Below are 7,146 nucleotides of genomic sequence, written 5' to 3' on the forward strand. Positions count from 1 at the left end.
TATTTTTTAATCCGAGCCTAGCTCCAAACCTACATGGACCTCTAGGGCAGCACGTTGAGGCTACCCGTTGGCCATGCCCTTAGAGCGTCTTCAATAGGGCTGGACAAATTTCATCTTTCATATATCCGCGGACAGGAGGGGATCGACCTTTATTTATTCACCCTCATAGCTGTTTTCTCATACCCGAACCCTTAAATCCATACAAGCAATACGTAAATAGCATACATAGGACATAGTTCAAACAACGGACATCATAGGATAATGAAGGCAACATTTAACTAAGACTAGATAGTTTGATAGTGTAAGACAACATTTAACTAAGAATAGATAGTTCCATAGCATAACTAAACTAGGACTTACATGGGGAAAGTTCATGGGCGGCCGTCCTTGCCCTTGTTTTCTTTGTTGCGGAAGTAGCACTCGAAGGCGACGTAGGAGTCGAGACGGATCTTCTCACTTTTCGGAGCTGGATGAGTCGGAGGCACCGGACATGTTCTCAAACGATTTCAGGGGTAGGTCGACGAGGATACGGACAACCCGGATTGCTCCACCGTGAGGGCAGGGGCGGTCCGGCTTGCCGCTTCACCAGGATCTGGGCTTGGGCATCCTTCTTATCCGCGGCGTGGCGCGGCTCCTCAATGCTCCTCAATGTCTTGGTGTTGATCTGTTGGCGGTCGAGCATGTCCAACTCCTTGGAGGATACGGGCCGTGTCATCGGATTCAGATGGCACTGGCACCACAACTGATGCGACAAACGAGCAGGAGTCATGGCGCGCCTAAACCCTCTCACGGTAGGCACGCCGTGCCTGGACCACGAAGTAGCCGTCGCATTCGTATCATCGTTGTTGTTGTTGGCCTTAGACTCCGAGGCCGATGTTCCGGGGACAAGCACCCTGCTAGGTTGGCTCCAACGTCGCGGATCCGCTCTCACCAACTCACAATACAACTAGGAAGACATTTCAAATACCATACATGAGTCGTGAGATATGCAAGTTTGATGTATCCCATTTGATATCTTCGTGTACGAGAATCCACAAATTCTACCCCGCATTTTTGGCAAAATATTTTGTCTTCTTTTTTAGCTTCACTTGCTCGAGAATTGCCACAAGCGAAAAACCCGCTTTCTATGGGTCAAAATATTCTTTCGCTAAACAATTCATCTTTTCCATTACTAGATTTATAATAAAAAGTAGAGGGCCTTATGACTTCGCCAACGGCTTCTCCATCAGTAGGTCTTTGTTAGCCCTGCTGCAAAGACCGAGCGGACATGGGCGCGAGCTTCAATCGCATGCAACACCATAGCCGGACTCGGGCCGGAGTGGCAGAGAAGGCGCCTGACTACTGGAACTGTGCCTCCGACGACGGAGCTCGAGTCTTGACCCAGGAACGACGAAGCGCAAGCTAGACGGTTATCTCTTCGTTGCCCCCAAATAGGCGACGAGCTCCTAGTCAACATCGTCCTTGGTTCGGGACCGAGCAGACTCAGATCTGCTATCCACCATGCCTGAGAAGGCTGGAGATGACCGAAGATGACCAAAGAGGAGGGGGAGGGGGCGGGGAGCGGACCAGAGCAGAGTCCAACATATAGGCTAGGTTTGGAGGGTCTAGTTGTGTGGCGATTTTCTATCCGAGCCGTGTCCCGGCTATTGCCTGGAAACACGGGGGAGTAGGGGGTTGGGTTGAAGATGGTCTTAGCCACTTCGACATTTGTCCAAAATGGTTGCTTCAGCATGCATTTCCCTTAATTCCAGTTGTGACGCCCGGATAATTAGGCTACAGTAATCCCGCGTTAACGATGCCACGTCACCTCGGTTACTGTTGCTAACCTCGCGTTAGATCGAAACTGATTTGAAATCAAATTCAAAATCAATCAAAATAAATAAATAAAAGTTTTCAAATTTTAAAACTAAAATGTTCAGAGTGAACCAAATATTGTATAGGTAATTATGGTGGAGAAGCCACACCTTTATAAAATGTTTAAATACTATAAGATGAATAAAACAACAACAAAAACAATTTTTTTAAATACCTTTTGTAATAAATAAAATGTCAAACTAATTTATTTGAGGACTAGACTTCTTGTGACTATGGACTAGGTTGAAATACTAATTTAGATACTAAGTGTATATTTTACTAAAACTAAAACAATAGGAAACAAAACTAAAACAGAAAAGGTAAAGTAAATAAAAAGTAAAAACAAAACAAAATAGGAAAAAAAGGCCCCCCCTCAACTGGGCCGACTGGCCCAGCTGGCCACCGCGCCCCCATGGGCCTCAGCCCACCTGGCAGCCCACAGGCCATGTGGCCCACACCCCCCCACCAGGTCGCCTTCCCCTCCACCGTGCGAGCGATCGCGCTCGCACGTCGCCGCCGAACCACCTCGCCGGCCATGCCGCTAAGGGCGCCGCGGGAAGGATAAGGGCAGCCCTGACGCCTCGGGCTCCCTCCCCACTCGCCCACTTGCCCCCTCTCCCCCTCGTCGCTCTCTCCCTCGCTCTCCAGATCCCCTCCCCTCCTCAACCGACGCCGCCGTCGCCATGGATGTGCCGTAGCCGCGGCCACCGGCCACCCGCGCCTCGCCAGCACGTCCACGAGACGCGCCGTCCTTGGCTACACCCTCTGCACCAACTGGAGCGAGAAGGGAGCCACCACCGTGAGCCCGACGACCCCTTCTTCCTCCTGCGACCGTCTTCGTCTCCAGCGCGATTCGCCGTTGGTCCTCCCCGAGCCCGCTAACGCACACCTACAGGCTCACGGTGAGCAGCCGCATCGCCTCCCCCTCTCTCCGGCCTTTCCCCGTAGCCGCAGCCGCCGCTTTTGCCGCGCCCGAACACCTCGCCGCCGATGAGCTCATGGCCGTCGCCATAGCCGCTGTCACGCTCGCCTGAGCACAGCACCGTGCTCCTGGAGCCCCAGGAGCACAACGAACACGCGCACGCGCTCCGCCGAGCTCCGTAGCGCCGTTTCCGTCGAGGTCCCATACGCGCCGCCGCCGTAGCTCGTCGTCGGCCTCGTTTCCGGCCACCTCCGGCCACATAACCACCACGGTTCGACGCGGCTAGCTCCGCTCGTTCGACACGCGCCCTTGCGCCGTGAAACGACCCCTGTGGACGCCGCCCCGCCGTGCGTCAGCCTCGTCGGAATGGTCGCCGGAGTTTAGCTCGGCGGCCCGGCCGGTGCCGTGGCACCACGGTGGCACCGTCCCGTGCCACTGACTGTGGGCCCAGCCCCCTGTTGACCAGTTGACAGTCAACTGCTGACTGGGCCGCCCCTGCACTGAACATGGGCCCCTCCTTAATAGAAAATAAATAATAAGCTATTTAATTAAGTAATTTAGACTCACTGACGGGGGGCCCACTGTAATTAAAACTATTTTTGTTAGTTTTAACTCTGTTAACCCCTGACAATGACATATTGGTCCACTGGACCACCTGTCTGTTTGACTTGTCAAACCGACAGTTAACCCGTGACCATCACTCTGATGTCATGCCTGCGTCATCATTTCACTGTTTTGGATAATGATAGAATTAAATAAATAATTAAAATCAGAAAATAATTTAAATCTTTGGAAATCATATCTTTTAATCCGTAACTCGGATGAAAATACTTTCTACATGAAAGTTGCTCAAACGACGAGACGAATCCGGATACGCAGCCTGTTCGTCCGCCACACACCCCTAGCATACCGAACACGCAACATTCCCCTCCGGTTCATCTGTCTGAAAACGCGAAAACACCGGGAATACTTTCCCGGATGTTTCCCCCCTTCATCGGTATCACTCCTACTGCGTTAGGGCACACCTGGCACCGTACTTGTTATGTCATGCATCATTATGCATCTGTTTGCATTGTATTCATTGTTTCTTCCCCCTCTTCTCTCCGGTAGACTACGGAGACCGACGCTGCTGCCGCCCCGTTCGACTACGGAGTTGACGACCCCTCTCTCTTGCCAGAGCAACCAGGCAAGCCCCCCCCTTGATCACCAGATATCGCCTATTCTCCTCTATACTGCTTGCATTAGAGTAAGTGTAGCATGTTACTGCTTTCCGTTAATCCTATTCTGATGCATAGCCTGACATTGTTGCTACATCTTTGATACCTTACCTGCAATCCTAAATGCTTAGTATAGGATGCTAGTTTATCATCATTGGCCCTACATTCTTGTCAGTCTGCCTTGCTATACTATTGGGCCGTGATCACTCGGGAGGTGATCACGGGTATATACTATACATATATACATACTACAGATGGTGACTAAAGTCGGGTCCGCTCGAAGAGTACCCGCGAGTGATTCACGGATTGGGGGCTGAAAGGACCTTTGTCCCGACGGCCCTCTGTGTGGATCTTTGTGGCGGAGCGACAGGGCAGGTTGAGACCACCTAGGCGAGAGGTGGGCCTGGCCCTGGTCGGCGTCCGCGGTTGCTTCATAATAACACGCTTAACGAGATCTTGGTATTTGATCTGAGTCTGGCCATTGGTCTATACGCACTAACCAACTACGTGGGAAAGATATGGGCACTCCGACGTCGTGGTATCAGCCGAAGCCTTCTAGACGTCAGCGACTGAGCGTGCGCGCCGGATTGGAACTGTAAGCCTGCTCTTGTATTAGGGGCTAGTTCTGCTTTCCGGCCGCCCACGCAACGTGCAGGTGTGCAATGGGCGATGGGCCCAGACCCCTGCGCCATAGGAGTTAGACCGGCGTGCTGACCTCTCTGTTAGGCCTAGGTGGGGCTGCGACGTGTTGATCTTCCGAGGCCGGGCATGACCCAGGAAAGTGTGTCCGGCCAAATGGGATCGAGCGTGTTGGGTTATGTGGTGCACCCCTGCAGGGAAGTTAATCTATTCGAATAGCCGTGTCCCTCGGTAAAAGGACGACCTGGAGTTGTACCTTGACCTTATGACAACTAGAACCGGATACTTAATAAAACACACCCTTCCAAGTGCCAGATACAACCCGGTGATCGCTCTCTAACAGGGCGACGAGGAGAGGATCGCCGGGTAGGATTATGCTATGCGATGCTACTTGGAGGACTTCAATCTACTCTCTTCTACATGCTGCAAGACGGAGGCTGCCAGAAGCGTAGTCTTCGATAGGACTAGCTATCCCCCTCTTATTCTGGCATTCTGCAGTTCAGTCCACTGATATGGCCTCCTTACACATATACCCATGCATATGTAGTGTAGTTCCTTGCTTGCGAGTACTTTGGATGAGTACTCACGGTTGCTTTCTCCCCCTTTCCTTTCTTTCTGGTTGTCGCAACCAGATGCTGGAGTCCAGGAGCCAGACGCCACCGTCAATGACCACTACTACACTGGAGGTTCCTACTACTACGTGCAGGCTGCTGACGACGACCAGGAGTAGTTTAGGAGGATCCCAGGCAGGAGGCCTGCGCCTCTTTCGATCTGTATCCCAGTTTGTGCTAGCCTTCTTAAGGCAAACTTGTTTAACTTATGTCTGTACTCAGATATTGTTGCTTCCGCTGACTCGTCTATGATCGAGCACTTGTATTCGAGCCCTCGAGGCCCCTGGCTTGTATTAAGATGCTTGTATGACTTATTTATGTTTTTAGAGTTGTGTTGTGATATCTTCCCGTGAGTCCCTGATCTTGATCGTACACGTTTGCGTGCATGATTAGTGTACGATTGAATCGGGGGCGTCACAAGTTGGTATCAGAGCCGACTGCCTGTAGGAATCCCCTTTCCAACTCCTTGGCCGAAGTTGAGTCTAGAAGCCGAAAACTGTTTTACTAACTTGGCTGTGCGGCCCTGGGCCCACGTCGCCATTGGGTGGTATTAGGATCTTTTATTCCTTGTCCATACTCTGGGATTCTAATCTCTCTTCTATTCGGGTTAAATGATTTTGCTGAAACCTAACTCTAGGTTCTCGTTATCACGTCCTGCCAGATAGCCCCTTCATTACAGATGATCGACCGCTTCAACTGAAGATTCTGACAATACTCTCCGATGTTTCCCCGAGACTATTGTGCCCTTCGCCGTTGCAATTCCATACCACCGATAAATTCCTATGGAAAGCTACATACACTTGCCGTTCTTACTTTTATTCCCAGTCGATCTTGTTATAACAAGATACCCTGAAATCCCCTCTATTGTTTCGAGAATATTTTGTGCCTACTGCCTTGCAGTTCCTTGCCACCTGAATACTCCTACGGATAATTTCTCGCCCTTATCGAGTATCCGCTCATCCCCATTTGTTCATGTGTTTCACAATAGTCTTGAAATACTATTCGATCCTCCAAAATTCCTCAGTAGCTTATTGCTCTGCAATACTTGTCTGCTTGCATTATGGATGCTTTCCATATGTCTGGCAATATTCGTTAGTATCCTTAGACACCGTGATTTTGATCCTATTGATTCAACATGAGTGCGAATGCACGCAATCATCAGTTGATCCTTTTAAATTATCTTTCCGGCTCAGACTGAGCTGGTTCTCAACCAATCCAATTGTCGTCGATTGTACCCCTAAGGCTATTCAACTTATCTACCCCTAATCAGAGCCTTGCTTCGGACCCCTTGATTTGAAAATCATAATCCCTTTGTTAGTTAATCGTTGGATTATTCAAATGTTCTATAAACCGATGCATTTGCATTCTTTCTCCCTCTGGTTGGGTACCGATGCTCACATCAGCTCCGTTATGGACCGTTGGGTCCTTTGATGAATTATCATCTGACAGTGTCCTTCGTATCCAAAAATCTCGAGAAGTTCTGATACATAATACCATTGATAAATCTTATTCTCTGTTTCGGCCAACCATGCTCTGCTCTCGAGCTGGTGATGTTTACTATGAAGTTTGTGGTATATGTTCCTATGATGCCCCGATGGGTTGAACCAATGCCTTACCTAATCTATGTGAGCCCGAAAGATTTCACGGGCCATACTCTTCTGGTATTTTGCTAGATAAAATTTCAACATCACAACTTCTTCGAAAATGGGAAGTGAATGAAAGATTATGCATTAGAGAAGTGGGAGTCGACCTTGAACTTTGTGTTCATGCCCATGGACACGATGTAGATCTTATCATGGAAGCTTCTCTTAAATTAATTATCCCCTTGGTATAAGTTCATCTTATATCTGGGATTTGATCTTTTGCAATCGTGGTTCCGGCCATATTGTTCTTCTTTGATCCC

This window comes from Triticum aestivum, chromosome 7B, assembly GCF_018294505.1.
Source record: "Triticum aestivum cultivar Chinese Spring chromosome 7B, IWGSC CS RefSeq v2.1, whole genome shotgun sequence".
NCBI lineage: Eukaryota > Viridiplantae > Streptophyta > Magnoliopsida > Poales > Poaceae > Triticum > Triticum aestivum.